At 39.1% G+C, this 16,539-nt stretch overlaps 1 long non-coding RNA gene across 1 annotated transcript in view; it reads right to left on the reverse strand.

Moving 5' to 3' along the window:
• The window catches only part of LOC109139718 (uncharacterized), a 50,645-nt gene that overhangs the window by 28,312 nt on the left and 5,794 nt on the right, over nt 1-16,539 (reverse strand). Inside the window, exon 2 of the long non-coding RNA XR_002042283.2 lies at nt 12,565-12,622. This is a non-coding gene — a long non-coding RNA (uncharacterized LOC109139718). The remainder of the gene's footprint in view (nt 1-12,564; nt 12,623-16,539) is intronic.

Raw genomic sequence — 16,539 nt, forward strand, 5'->3', positions numbered from 1 at the left:
AATCATTTAATTTTCTCAGAATTCAACAGTATATTAATTCTGCTTGTGTTTACTAACCTCGAACCGATTTTATGTGGTACACATTACCGTAGGCTACCGTAGTCAGGAGCCTCACGGAGTACTACGGATGGCTTTTTCCATGAATTTCCGTCCCTATTGATCTACGACTCCATGCGCGCCCATCTCACCAATACTGTGAAAACCCAAGTGAAGCAAACTAATTCGGTGCATGCCATCATTCCGGGTGGATTAACCAAAGAACTCCAACCGCTAGGTATTGGTGTCAACAGGTCGTTCAGAGTAAAAGTGCGAGCTGCATGGGAGGCGAACACACATTCACAAAGACAGGGAGGCAACGCCGGGCGAGTTATGCCACTCTCTGCCAATGGATCGTGGATGCCTTGGTATCAGTCTCAAGTGTCGTCTGGGCTTTCACGAAGGCCGAGATATTGTCAATTAGTTGAATAAAGTTCGACCTATCAGACACGTTTTGTTTCGCCTTATAATCAGATGCGCCTTATGTATGAAAATTGACAGAAGACGCCTTATAAAATTGACATTGTGCCTTATAATCCGGTGCACCTTATAGCCCGAAAAATACGGTACATTACATTTCTGCCATATTCTGTGAGATCTTATGAGCATTTTGATGGCAGTAAAAATAAACATCTATTGTGTTTCTATGTGCAAGAGAGGAGAACCTGCTCACTATTCAGAAATTCATCTTCCTATACTGTAAAACTCTCTGCAGTGTCTCCTTCAGTGTAACACAACAGTGCTGGAGAAATTATTCCACGACCAGCTGCATGCGACAAACAGAACAATTGTGCGGTCCCGCAGGTTAATTCACGGTTTTGATGGATGCCGAATCAACGCTGTCGCTGGAAGCACAGAAGAAACCATGGCAATTAGAAAAGCCCTGTGTGTGTGAGAGTTGGCCGCTGCATGCACCGCTGGGCATAAATGAGTCTAGCAGCCCGGGCAACGTAGGCAGGGCTTTAACACAACACCGCAGACACGCCTAAGACTCCCATTGTGCCTCTCGCTAATCCATTTCCACCCTAACAAGCTGCTGCCTTCGAAACCAGCCATCCAACCGCAAGCCTGTCCACCGTCTGCTGAGCTTGGTTCAGCTCCAGTATTCTGACTTTCAGCAGCCATTTTAAGCTCTCTCTGGCAACACTCGCCCTTCTCTGTGTTGAAACAAAGCTGTAATGTTTTAGCATTGAAGTGCTGCTACTGTACTTGTTTAAATGCTGGCTGTGGTTTTTTATAGTGACTGTCTATTAATCTGGTTGTTTATGTATCAAATTGGAAATTCTGGCGTCTGATAGAGGAAATCAGTGTTACATTCATGAAAGATTTAGCCGTGTAGAAATGTCCAATTTGAGGTTGGCATTGATGGAGGAGAGAAATGAATGATAAACTCAATCTGAAAAGACACATTTAGTATTAGGCTGTATTGTCAAATCAGAATAGCAAGCTGTCCTCTGCATCACCTTAAAGCCGGACTCGATGTTGATTACTTCAGTAACCTCCAGACATTCATAGTCTGTGTGGCGCTCAGGAGACGGAGGCATAAACAGAAGGAAAGAAATGCCCCTTTAGTTCTGTGCTAATAAAGCAGCCGAGACACCACAGAGAAATCAACTGTGCATTTCCTCTACTGAGCTGAAAATTGTGGAGGCACTTGAACAGCACAATTTATTGTCCTCGCAGCCGAGAACGTTACCTCGGGTGAAAAGAGCATCCGAAGCCAGTCTGCGTGTGTGTGTGTGTGCCTGTTTTAAATAAGATTTTTATTAAAACCTCGAAAGAAATGGAGTGTTTTGTTTAATTTCTTTCAAAACTTTGTAGCTGTTTTATGTCTTTGCCTGACTGCCTTCCTCATCCCACCTGTTATCAAAGTGACAAACTTCCCTGTGGGCTTGGGCACCGACGTACAGAGACACTGAGAGATAAAATGAGATGGCAGCGATATGATTTCAGAGGGGTCTCAGTGTACTGTGTAAATGTCTTAAAGTCTTAAGGGCAGATATCTTTTTGTTGTTACATCTTATCACACTGTGATCTATGTAATAAAGTAATAAAAAATAATATCAGAACCATCTCTAAAAGTTTCTTACAAAGGTTAGTGTTTGAGGGATTTATGCTTCCTCTGGGAAATACTTTTGAAAATGTAGTACGCTCAATTTTCTGACCCCTCACTAATTAATCAGAATCTTTATGTATAAAATACATTTAAATAACCAGTGTAAGTAATAGATTTACATATGTAGTTTATGTAAAACAGATGTTTTCTGTTGTCTCTTGAAAATTCAAGAGTTTAACCACCATCTTTATTTAGATGGATACAGGTGTCATGAAAGGAAGAAGATGGATGGCATGCAACAAAGCTCCCCTGTTGGAGTCGAACCAGGGACATTGCACACATGTTTAGTATATCAAAACACTAAGACACCAGGATCTTTTTTAAGGCATTTCTTTGGCAATGTTTGCTTCATTTAGACCGATGACTGTGACAGGAAATGAAGGCAGAGACCGGCTGCAGTCAGGAATGTTGCATTTAGACGGTGACGCATTTCAAACACAGCATGTTGTTTTGTTTAAGATCAGGCTGTGATCGGTCTCCACAAGTGTCAACTCATGTTCAAAAATGCCGATGAAAGTCAGCGGTTGTTTATTTAACGTTATATAAAGGCTGCATGTACTGAAGCAATGTTTTTATTACAATATTAGTATTGGCAGTCACACTAATAAGTCTTGTGGTTAACTCTGAACTGTTTTTAATGTAAGAATTAGAAATGGAAGTATAAAATGAAGAGGTGTTTGAGAAGCAGGATAATGATTCTCCAGCATGTATTATACAAAAAAAAAATGAGATAATGAAATGGAAGCAGGCTGAGATCTTAGCTGTGTTTTTTGTAATAGTAGTTTTTTTGTAGTAGTAGTTTGCTAGTACAGTTGAATTTATGGTAAAAAGCTGACAGCTGACCAATATAAGATGTACAAAAGACCTAAGATGTGAGCTGGGGTTGGATAAAACTGAAATGTGGTCGTACAAAAAGACGGTTGTGAGATTTTCAGTCTAAGAAAATAAATGAATTATGTCTCCAAAATGAAAAAATTAACAGCCAAACTTTCGAAGCAATTCAAGAATCTGTGTACTAAACAGATATCAGAGCATTATTGGGATTTCTACAACATATTTTTTGCCTCAGATTTCACAGCTGCTCTCATGTTCTCGGAGCCCCTCAGAGTCAGTCTGTTAAAAGTAACTGCGCGTTGGCAAAGGCAGACACAGTAAATATGAACAGAATAAACTCCAGACAATAAAAAGGCAGCACATCAATAACTCCTAGGCTGGGCTTAGCAGGGGGGCTTATTGGTTTAATTCTCAAAATACACCGAGATGGGAGGCTGCATGAGAACAAACAACTGAAGGGGGGAGTGTTTGTGTGTGTTTATGTGTGTAAGCGTGCGCTCGAAATCCAATCTACCATCTTTTTCAACACGTACAGCAGGCCTAGTGCAAATATTAGCACTGCATCTATTGGGAGACAATCTGGCTGTCACCATATTGTTTTTTTTTTTGCAGAAGCATCAGTAAACAGAGCTGAACAGACTGAATGTTGCCTCTGTTGTTTTGCTGCTCGAGGAGAGGTTGTGCTGGTAATGAGCAGTAAGTTCAATGGCTTCCATCCTTACTGCCGTTGTGCCTCGGTCGGCTTGTGCAGCGTACTGGAACAATAGCGTCGTTTGTGTGTGTTGTTTCAGTTGAATGTTATTTTGTTGAGCAGAACAGCATGCAGGGTGGCATGTTAGAGTAATTCCATTACTTCTGTGTGGCAGCTAATCACCTTCTACGCTTGTTTTTTTTAATTCCTGCGATCTGTTTTTAGTTACTTCTTTTTAAATCGCAATGCGATTGCTTCAGTTTTCCTCACACTTATTACATTCAGCAAACAAATATCATCATTAAGAGAGAGACTGCGTGCAGTGTTCAGTTACGATAACAACATTAAAACATGTTCGTTGGGAGAATTGAAACAAAGAAAACTCGTGTGGTGGTGAGTCATACAAACATGTTACTATTTGAAAAATCATAATTTAAATGAACTTGGAGACCAATCCGAAATTGCTTTTGATTTTAAAGCATTTAGCAGCAACACATTGGCAGGTCTGCACCACTGAACCATGTCCTATTTGTGGTTATAATGAGAGGAATAAGAGTTAAAGTGACAGATATTGTATATTAGGGATTTTTAAGGCTCATTGTTGTATTTTTTTAACTGGATTTGACAGTTTTTAGGTGCAAATATATATATATTTTAAAATAAATAATTAATTTAGGATTACATAGCTGGCAGCAGACTGTAATATAAAGTGAAACATACAACACAAACATAATTTATAGTGAAATAAACTGTTTTTCTTTTCTTTTTTTAAAGTAGCTTGATTGGCGGTTTCTATAAATTTGGTTCTTTTGGATACATTTGGACTCCAACAACATTTTTAAAATCTTATCTTTGGCTTGCAAAAGATTAGATAGATCGATTGTTTGGCCATATTATCCCAATGTGAAGTCAACATATAGTAAACCTGTTAGCTAGCAACTGCCAAATTAAACACCACACAGATACAGAGCAACTTTAGCATTTATTTGGAGTTGTCTGTCTAACCACATGATGAATTTAAGTTCAGCATTGACTTCCTTCTTGCTCTGGATTGGTCTCCACCAACTCCTGAGGGAAATGCCTGTCACTGTCCAGTGTACAGTCTGTTTATTAGAGCCTTTGTTTTGTTAAGAGTGGTGAAAAAGAACCAAAACAACATGCTAAAAGGCTCCATGTAAGTGAGAGGCGCTGCACTGTCTGTGGGTTTGTCTCCACGGGTTATCCCTCTCACGTTACACATAGTCATCTGATCCATTGTTCGTATAGAAATGCTGATTAGTGCAGCTTTAAAGATCAGCAACAAAACTTTCTTTTAAGTTTGAATTTGTTTGTATTAAATTAAAAGTAACTTTCCCTGACACTGGAACAAAATATTTTAAAGAATGAATAACTAGCATCTGTAATGCCGAGACAATGCTCGTACCGAAACATCAGCACACACACACACACACAGGGACATCTTTGTAGAGTTGTTTCTGCATTCTTGCCCTGTTGAACGAATGACTTTCCCTCAGTGATAATGTGAAGCCTCTATCTTAGGCGCGAGCGCTGACGTCTATTAGATCTATAAATCATGTTAGGCGAGGGGTGGGGGGGGGTAGGGTGGAGGAGAGAGAGGGGTGCAGTGAGAGCTCAGGGTCGTAAATCTCATTACCTGAGACTGCTGCCGACCTCCCCCCGCCGCCTCACCCTGTCCTCAATCTCTCCCATTATCAGCTGACCTTGACCGCCAACGCAGACACTTACACTCAATCAGGGCGGGCAGAGTGTGTGTGTGTCTGGGTGTTACTGTGTTTGTGTGTGTGTGTGTGTTTACCTGTCATATTTGTGCTGTGATATTTGGAGCTCCCTCCCTATCTTAAATGAGGCAGGATTTTTTTTAATGAAAATATCAGTTTATTCTTGCTCCTGTCATCCTGTCAGGAAAATAGAGGTAAAGCTTGTGATGTCTAGAGTTATCACTTCCTTTCACTCTGAACAGATTGCAGTTCTGGTTAGCTGAGTCACTTTCCAAACTGCTGTAAAACGGCTAATAAACCCACACCTGTAAGCACATCGCGGTTCATTTAAAGTCTAATGATATAATGTTGAAACACAGACCTGTGACTGTGTAACGTTCACGCTTTAACCGCTACCTGTCTGTCAGAAGGGCAGCACAATATGGGAGTGTTCTTAAAGCAAATCATGCATTCAGTAAATGTTAAATGTTAGATAACATGCAGAAAACGACTGGGGTTTTATTGAGGAAGTCAAAAAACGTTAATGAACTTTAAATGTGCTAACACTGTGGCTTTATGTGAAATTCAACACCTATTGTACAGACATTCATGGTCCCCAGAGGATGAATTAACTTTTCAGCTCACTAAGTTGAATATCTTGGCTACCAAACTAATGACATTTCCATCAGCCTCACATTTAAAAACATTCATATCGTTACACGTTTCTACACAGCATATTGGCCTAATCAGAGCTATTTTACTAATTTAGATTGAAATCAGCATAATCCAGACTAATGGCCATCTGACACTGACGTGTGTGCATCAGATCACAGAGCCTGTCACCTGTCCTTGAATAAAAACTCAAAACGTTAAGCTATCTATCTATCCATCCTACATATGGATAGATAGATACATATTGTAACAAAACACACGTTCATTGATCAATAAGAGTCTAAATGCTATAAATGATAATATGCACATTGCTTAGCTTCTTAGTATGCTGGTCTGTAGACTGATGTTAAAATTACTTTATGATATCAAGTCAGGTCTATTGTTGTATTGTAAAGCTCAAACCCTGTATGCTGTGCAAGTAATTAACCCAAATTAAACATTTTAAATGATCTTGTGTTGAATAACTGGCCGTGGTCATTTGTTGCAAAATGTACAACAGTATGATATGTTGTATTGTACATACGAGCTGTTTGTGTTTTGTCTTTTTCTAAATGATTATATTTACATTTTAAATGTTGCACAACCTGCTCTGACACTGCTGCATTTACATCATTATTGAAGAAAAAAAAAAAGAGTTAATTTGAATGTGAATTGGAGAGAAAGGGGCACATTCAAAAAAGGAATATTGTAATTACACGGCATCTGCTTTGCCAGCTGCATGCTGCTGTTCTGTCTTTTATAATAAAGTGGTATATTACTATTGTTTATAAAAGCAATTATTCTGTTGAACTTGCAGTGATTTTCTGCTCTGCACAACGCCGAGCATCTTTTTATAAAAATACGTCAGACTTCTGCTTCTCGTTACAACCTGTTTGAACTCTTTACATCTGTTGACGTCATATGTTAGGACAGATGTAACAATGCACATTAAACTGATGTAGAGGGAGCACAAGAGCCAACAATAACAGCTCGTGCTACAGGAATATCTCCTTTTTGGCATCAGCGGCTACATAAACTTGGCAAAACTTCGACAAACAGAAAGAAAGTGCCGTCCAGGTCACACACGGTGAAATGTCTTTTTGTTGTGTAAATCAAGCCTCTGGCAGTGCCCTTGGTTTCTCTGCTGACTGGCTGAGATCTCCTACTGCGTTCTGACTACCAGCAACCAGTGAAACAGACATAATGAATGTTTGACTTCTACACAGAGTCTGGCGCTGCTTGCAGTCTCCATATTTCTCCCACTTTCTGTCTGTTGCCCGTTCCTCTCCCTCCTCCCCTCTTTTTCTTTTGCTTTCTCTTAATTCTTTTCGTGTTTTTTTCCCGCCTCTCTTCCACATGTAAAAACACATAAGCAACACGGGACGCCATTAAAAAATCATTCCACGTAATTTGATCTGTCACCACGGGAACATGTCAGTATGTTGTTATGTAATCAACTGTAGCCCTTTTTAAAGGAAAGGAAATGATTCGACTGCTGACACAGAAATCATTTAATTTGAATTAATCAAATTAAAAGTAGCCTGGTCGTGGAGAAGCGGTGATATTTCTGTCTCCTCCTTACATCATTTCTTCTACTCTGCTGCTTCCTCCAATGCAACTTAATGGGTTTTCATGCCTGGAGCAGATTCAAGGCCGGAGCGGGAATATGCTGCATTGTGGTATATCTGGCTGGTTCAATAATAACTCATATGACAACACTCTCAGCTATCACACAACCCCCAAACTGTCACTGTTCCACCACTGTGCCTTTGGGTAGACAAGTTCACCCTGAATAATTTAGCCATAGTAGTCAGTGAGCAAGTTTGCCCAGAGGAAGCTCTTGAAAAGTACATCATGTCTACCCCGAGGCATGATTCATAGGGTGGTGACAGCTTCAGTCATGTCTGATAGCTATGGATGTGCACAGCACTAATCACTAGTAAATCCAGGTATATCACACTGTAACTGAGGACCTGACCTGGGGCATGAGAGTCTGTGTGTGTGTGTGTTCACCAACACTAACAAGTAAGGCGACTCTGAAATAATCACTTTACCTGGATGGGAAAGTCTCAATACAGCTGATGGACACATTTAAGGTTATTTAGGTTCCCAAAGTGACACTAACACTCCCTCTCTGTCAGTACAGCTTAACTATGTTTGGTAGACGAATGTTCTTCAAATATTAAGTAACTCTGCCCCTGTTTTTCACTATTTTTCTGCCTCTTTGGACTTCTGTTGTCTCTTGTTAGTCTGACGTTCTTCTGCATGACATTCAGTGCGACGTAACCTTGTATTTTGCAGAAGCGGACGTAGGTTGAATTGCAATTTAAAGCCCCTGTGGGTGGAATTTGAAAATTGACTTTGGTGCCCCCGGTGGTAATCTTTTCAAAAGACGTTGAGGTAGACAGACAGCGATTCACACTAATCACCCCCATGAATTCAAACCACCAGGATTGTCTCATTTTAAAAAACAAAACCTCATCCTATCAGAATCATTTGAAAGATGCAAAAGTCACATACAACTTCCACCCATGTTGGCTTTAAAACTCTGTGATTACTCGGTACAGGAGGTCCGAATTCATAACTGCATTCAGAATTTTGGACAATTTTTATCATCCTGAACACCTGAACAGATCAGGACAGTCAGTTCTGATGTCATTGAAGCTACACGCTTCGTTATGTCCTCTAGTAGTCAATTACAATGTTCTAAGAGGCTTCTTCAGTTCTCAATGCTAATATTAATATTTTACTGTGAGAAAGTCTTCCTACAGTTGTTTTCTCTCTACCACCTGTACATTTGCATTCAAATCTGAATAAATAGCCTGTTTTATTATATAATTTCCACAGAGTCTTGTGTATAAATATGCATATTGCTCATTACTTTTCCATCAATTTATATATTTTCCATACTTCCATGTTCAGTTTCATTTAGGGCTAATCCCAGCATGCACTGGGCAAAAGGCAGGGCACCGATCACTAGTAATAACAATAATAAAAATAGTAAATAACCTCATCTCCTCTCTGTCTTTGTCTCACACACTCACATTCCACCAGTGTCCTGTTCCGCTCTGCCGGGCTCTCAGGACCACCTGAGGGAACCACATCACAGATTTGTTTTTCCTGTATCTGCTCCATCAGAGAGGAGCAGGCCTCATTAGTGTGTGGCCCCTGTAGGGTCCTGGGGCATTTCAACCCACACAGCCAACCTCCAGTGGCCCTTTGGGCCCTCAGCCCCAAACACAACAAATCACTGAAACAAAAATGCGTGCTAGCATCCCTAATGCCCGAATCTTTACACTTCAAAAACACAATTATGCTAATGCCAGGAATCATTTGCCATTCCAACTCTGATTTAATGCGGCCTTTTAGTGGGGAAAGCTAATTAGAGGCTTTAATTAACATGTGCGACACAAACTGAAGAGAAGTGCGAAGGAGCCTGTCGATCATGGAGGAGCACAGCGAGAGCAGTGAAAGAGGGAGAGCGAGAAAGGGAAGTCTGAAAGCTATGCAAATGAGGCGAGGGAGCGCCACGGGGAGGCGTGGATCTCTGCCGCTACAACGGTTTCTGTAAATATCACCGTGACCCGTAGACAGAGTGGAGTCATCTCATTAACACAGATTGGAAGGTGTCACCAGAACTCAGCCCACAAGGGTCAGTGTTGATACGATGCAACCTGAGCATAGTGAGGGTACCATCATTAAAATGGTGACAAAACACAGGATTTAAACTCGTGCTCTGTAATGCAAATATTCTATTCCAGTCGAATCGTCTTTTTTCTGGATAACTACTGCAGGGCAGATGGCCCAGTGCGCTGCTGGACACTCGCTAGACCTCTATACTGTTTCTTATATAGCTGCAGATATATATGCTGCCTGAATGCACACTGTGATTGCATTTATAGGCTTCACACAGACGGTACGCAGGTGCCTGTAAATTAAACGGCAACATGCGGACACAGGAGTCATCTCATTAACGCAGGCTGGCTGAAAGGTGTTCTCTGCACAACTTGGCATCACGGTTGCACAACTTGAGCTCAGGATATCATCATCATCATTACAACAGGTAGGTATAAACAGATCGTGAACGTAATCACCTTGTGTTTTTTGAGTATTTTTTTTGCAGTGCTGCAGTTTTACCCGTGAAAATGAACTAGGCCTCAAAAAAACAGAAATTGAAATAGAAGATAGGAGCTGCAAATAAGAAACGTCAAGGAAATGTACCTATTAACGTTGAAGCTTTTATTCTGTTTTCACTTAGATTCACATTTTCATACAGTTCTGCTGCACAGGGAATGCACTTTAATATCTAATATAAAGATATTTCAGGGTTTTATTCATTTCACAGTTTTATTGGATAAAGTACCTTTTGTGCCACCAGTTTAAATTGGTTCTTTTTAGGAGTTTCATCAAAACCCATTAGGCAGCCGAGTAGGATGTAATTTCCATACTTGATCTATGTGACAGCAGTTCAGCTTAAACTATTACCTCCTGATTAGTAGATTATATATTGCTAAGGAGTGTTTTAATTCACATTCGATCAATTAAAAGTTTCCCTTTTTATTGTAGCTTATATAAAAGACACATTATTGTTTAGTTGTTTCTGTATGATTCCATTCAATGTTTTTGTTTTATGCTTTTAATTAAAATGTTAAAATGTACTGTACATATTTTACTATGGAAAGACTGTGTACTGTAGGAAATAATCATTTTAGTGAGTTTCTGCAGGTTGAAATCATTTTGCTTTCACTTTCCGTGGAAATCTGACAACATGGCTTCAATCCTCTATGGGCACTTCACCTTTTCCTATTGGGGATCAAAGCAGCAGCAGGGGAGTGAAAGAAGGGAGTGAAATGTGCAGCTCGTCTGATGGTTACATGAGTACCACTTTAAAATTCATAGAAAGAACAGTCCAGCTCTGTCCTGTGTGAGGACAACAGCTTGGGAATATTGATCGTCAGTCAGACTTTTTACTCGGTTGTCAAAGAATACATTTTAAATATTAAAGTTATCAGGAAATCAAACCCTGTTTTTGACTTTATTAATGTTCTGAGTCAAAGTCAGTGTTAGTAGCGGAGTCCACAATTTTGCACAAATTCCTTCCTACGCATGATTCATAGGAAGCAGTGCAGCATAAGTAATCCAGCATTACTGTTTCTAAGAAACTGCATCACTGATTACTGTTCACTCTCAGATGTGTGTGTCAGCGATGAACATGAACATTTAAAGTGCTCAACTGGCAAATCACATGGTGGCTTTTATTGTGAAGTAGGCACAGGAAAGACATCAGACCAAATCAGGCGCTGCTGTGAAAATGGTGAAAATGGGCTGCATCGAGGCGTTGCCAAAAAAAAAAAGAAAAAAGAAAGTAGCCACCTGTGGTGGAGAAGTTGAAACTAAATTTTTTGAAGAATGGCAACTTGGCGTCGAACTGTGGCGGCCATTTCGAAAATCAACTGATCAAACTGCTCCACCATTACAGCGTGAAATATCGCTAAAATCGGTGCTATCTCGGCAGAGCTCATGGATTAAAACTATGATACTTTCCCAGTTGTGTCCTCGCTTGGTTTATTTTGTGTGCCCAGATTTTACATCTGTGTCTGGTTCTTAACACCAGGAGGTTTCCTTCGGTTGTGTCCGTTTGTTTGAGACAAAGACAGAGAGACATTGGTGGTTGAGCTACATAAAGAATGAATGAGGAGAGGGAGCGCTAGGATCATGAATGCTGGTAAATAAGAAAAATAAAAAAGTTATTTTCTGATTGTTTCACTGCGGTTACGTAAAATGAAACACGCTTTAACCAGTGTTGTTACTGCAGTGCCTGATTTGGTCTGAATATGGCCTTAGTGTTGGCGGCAAACATTCGTAAAAATGGATTATTGCCATTTTTTTTGTCAGTCCAGTTTTCAATATTTCAGAGAAGACACGGTGAGAGGTTGCATGCTGCCAACTCCTCAGCAAGGTAACCAAGTTTACTACTATCGTGCTGAAAAGTACACCCGCCGTGCGCAGCATGAAATCAGATTGTGGTGCAGCTTTTATTGACTGACCTCTTTATCAAACCAACATGAGTTTGTTTGGTTGCACTGTGAACAGATACACCAGCTGCTCTTTTGTTGTATATCTGACAAGGTATCTTGTCAACGAGTGTCTGCTGTAGTGTTAAACCATAGTTTCTGTCACTGAATCAACTGAGATCTTTGACTATTACAACTTTAACATTTCATTCAGTTTTTTTCTGAAGTAAAAAATATATATATATATGTGTGTGTGTGTGTGTGTGTGTGTGTGTGTGTGTGTGTGTGTGTGAATACTGATCTGAACCCTTAAAACAATGAGCACTCTCTAACACTACTGCTATAAAACATCATAAATACTCTGAGGGATCACTTGTCATTCATAATGCATCAACTACTGCTCACATTTCATAATGGCTGATATACACTTTGGGCTACATGCATCATTTCAAGGATCTTTGTTATTAATATTTGACAGGAGACAGTAAGAACAGTGAAGCTCACCTCTGTGCTCAGTCTTCTGACAGCCGACAGTCTTCATGGTACATCATGTCCTCTTGACCTGCAGACAAGAAGCATGGAGAAAAACAGCAAGACATTTCAGAGCTGCAGAAATATACATCTCATTTCCAGCCAAACTAAATGATGACATGTTTTTTAGCCTGGAGGTAGACATCTTAGCCGAGCTGGAGTTTCAGTTCAATCATCTTTAATGCAACAAAATGTTTGGCTAGGCTACGAGCTACATATTTGCAACTAATACATACTTTTTGCCCCAAATTATTAATTACATCTGCTTTGAACCATCCAAAAAACACATCGCATGGACTACAATGTACAGAAAAGATGTGTATCTACATTCGAAATGCACAAAAATGTATTACAAATAATCAATAATCAATGTTTAATGACAACGAAGAGTCAAATAACTATGTGTAATGCGAAGATGGTGGTTGAAAGCGTTATAGCTTGTTTCAGGAGCTCATTATTTCAGTTTTCTGGACACAAATGTACTGTTTTGGTTCATTCAAACAGCTCTCGTGTAGTTTTTGGTTGCTTTTTCTGAAATAGCTGTAAAAACAAAACAAAAAAACACTGTACGTTACCTGTCCAACAGCAAATAGCAGGCATACAAAGCTAGGTAGCTGGTTACATTTAGCATGTAGTGGCTAAAGTGTCAGATATTATCTTGAAGTTGGTGTTCATATTCACAGTGTGGCAAGAAACGTGACTCGAATGAATGATAATGTAACTTCTGGATGTCTAAATAGGCAACCTGTGGCTAACACATATCGACTTAGATGTGATAATATGTCAATGATGTGCTTTTAAAGCTGGTGTCTACTGCCCCCAAATGACCAAAATAGTTATTGTAGGTCCCCAAGTTGTAAATTCAATCAAATTTATGGCATTTGAGAATTATGTCCATTCATCCAAATGACATTTTTGACAGTGATGGTCTTATTTTGTCTAAGCCTCGGGTAATACATCTTTATTTAGAATTTAGAAAATTATAATAAGGTGCCTGATGGGGGCGCTAATATCTCTAACTTGAAAGGCCACAGCTGCCACAATTCTGGTCCGAGAGGTGACGCATCTTATTACTAAATTGTACATGCAATGTAATGGGCGTCATGTATACAAGTCTGTTACCCACCATCTCAAAAATAAATTGAACATTTAGCATCATTTGTCACGTGTATTTTAAAGCCTCTACATGTCTGTAGTCATGACATATCAAACAAGGTGCTCTTGACTTGTTTAAACGCTCCCTGAATTAACACTGCAGCAGGACAACATTTATATCCACTTTGTAGCATCACTCTCAAGGTCAGTGACTATTAAGTGGTTATAAAATATGTCCTCCACTAATATGATTCAGTAGAAACTTATTTGCCTGAGGACATCAGGCATTGCATGAGGTGAGCTCATACTGAGCCGACAACCAAAAAAACCTAGAAATCCCATCTGTCTTAGAACTGAGGTTTAAGCAGTTCAAGGTAAGTACTCAAGTACATTATTCAAGTAAATAAATGGACCTCTTGGTTGGGAGTCACTGGACTGAACAACTAACTAAATATAAAGTCGTTAAAACTAGCTTCAATTCAATCAACTAGAATAATATACGCTAATGGATTAGAAAATAAATTACTTTGACAATCAATGAATAATTTCAGTAAATTTTCAAGCAAAAATCCCAAACATTGTCTGTTTTGAGATTTGATTTGATGCTTTTCATGATTGTATGCTTAATTATGAGTTAAATGAGTATAAGAATGATTAATTTGAGTTTTGGACTAATGGTTGTACAAATCAAGCAATTTGAAGATGTCACCACAGGCTGTGTGGGAAAATCAAGCAATTTGAAGATGTCACCACAGGCTGTGTGGGATGTTTTTTATGGGCATTTTTCACTTTTTGACATTTCAGAAATGATTAAGCAGTTAATTAAAAAAAATAAAAAATTCTCCTGATTATTCTTCTGTACTTTTAGTAAGTTTGACTTTTTCTGCACTTATAATGGAGTATTTTTTTAAGTAGATTGGCACATTTAGTCCATGTAAAGGCAATTCTGCAATTTCTCTCAAAATACATTAAATATGTTGCAAAATAGTTCCTGTGAAAAGTGAAAAGACTTTGAACAATATATTACTGAAATGTGGTTAGAGGTTCAAACAGTTTTTCACCATTTTTCAGTCCAGGATTTTGTGGGCGGTCCTAAAGGGTGGCTCGATGACACGCTGAGGCCACCCTAAACATACCCCTGCACTCCCAGCAGAGAGACAGAGGTTAATTCATCTCGCTCAGTGTTTCAAAGTTAGTCATGTCATTTTCTGAACTCATCTGACACGATTCAGTCGCTTCAAAATTGCTCCTCGATTGCTCCCACGAGTGGGCGTGGCTTCAGCACATTCAGTGGACACGCCCCCACAGTCCTGGAGCTGAGAATAAGGCTCATTTTTACCTAATTTTGACACATCATTTCATAAACTTGTTGATATTTTTTATTTTTCAAATTTGGCTGGGTGCTTAATAACACTTTCTTCTTTGGTCTGACAAACTCAGAACACATATTTATTCTTACTTTATACAAGTAAAGATCTGAATACTTCTTTACTCTTGGACCTGCACTGCTACAACATTAAAAACTATTTGTTGGCGTGAAGTAGATATTTGAAAAATGAGGCCTCAACTTAAGAGCGCACCTTTATTTGTATCTGTCCTGAAAAAGCAATAAACTCAAAGAGAATTCTCATTATGTCAGTAAACAGTATTTCATACAGCTCATGAAGAAATCAATATAATGTAGAGAGAGATGGAGCTGAAAAAACAAAATGGTAGTGTTGCTGAGGTTGGCATCAGAGGGGCCTTTATAGTGAACTTGATTAAAAGAAAATTGCTTTCAAGTGCTCTCAACAGGCTGGGAGGTTGAGTGGGAGTGCTCTTGTGTGCAGCACTGGTGGAGTTTCGCAAACTAGGCTTTCAGGATGAGGAAACAAGATGAAGAAATGGTTTGAAACTGCCTGAAGACAAAGAATGTGGAGGCACTGGTGACATGGTGGTGCAATATTACTGCTATTATCATTTTCGATACATTACCATTTACAGAGGACTTCTGAGACTGGTGAGATGAAATTCATTTTGGTTTAAAAAATTATTCATTTCCCAATACTGGGCTGTGATGAAAGGAGTTTCTGTTGCCATGTAAAATAACCTTTATTGGACCTACTTAAGAAAATATTTTATTATTAATATCTACATCTGCACATGGCATAAATTGGCATAAATTGTTGCTTCCAATTGTAACCACAAGAAAATGAAAGAGAGGGGAGATTAAATGTGTTTGCATGCATGTGTAAAATCACTCAAAGCGGTGAAAAATAAAATCACATAATTGTAGCTTGTTAAGTATTCACCTGACAGGAGTGTCAGATGGATGGGTTCTTTAATTTTGGAGCTACCCAAATGTGTGTAATTTATTCCCTCTTGAATTCAAAATGACATCAGGAGATCAAATACTGTCCCTGATTTCCATGAAATGTTCACCTAACTGGCTTTTAAAGGGTGGAGTGAGTGCTGGTGGAATAATTGAACTGCTTGGTTTTAAAGTAGTCTGACTTTTGGTGAGAATACTATTGGAAATCCATTATTATGCAGGGTTTTTCTTTTTTGCAGAGCCACAATCCAGAAATGTAATTTACATTTGATTTGATTTAAATTTCTCATTCAGGAACTCATTAAAACACATTTCAGGTCTGGTCATGTATGAACACAACAGAAATGCAACAAAAGCAACAGCAAGAAAAAAAAACAGAACATACAGAAGCCTCTTTAATGCTGTAGTAACTGAACTGTGTGAATAACATTGCCATATAATTGTGTTAAGTGTTAAGTTTACTTAAAGCATATTTGTCTTTGTGTATTTGCTTTAAAGGTCAAATGGTTCAAGGAATCTCCAAATAATGAGAATTATTCAGT

The sequence above is a fragment of the Larimichthys crocea genome, chromosome XX (genome assembly GCF_000972845.2).
Source record: "Larimichthys crocea isolate SSNF chromosome XX, L_crocea_2.0, whole genome shotgun sequence".
NCBI lineage: Eukaryota > Metazoa > Chordata > Actinopteri > Sciaenidae > Larimichthys > Larimichthys crocea.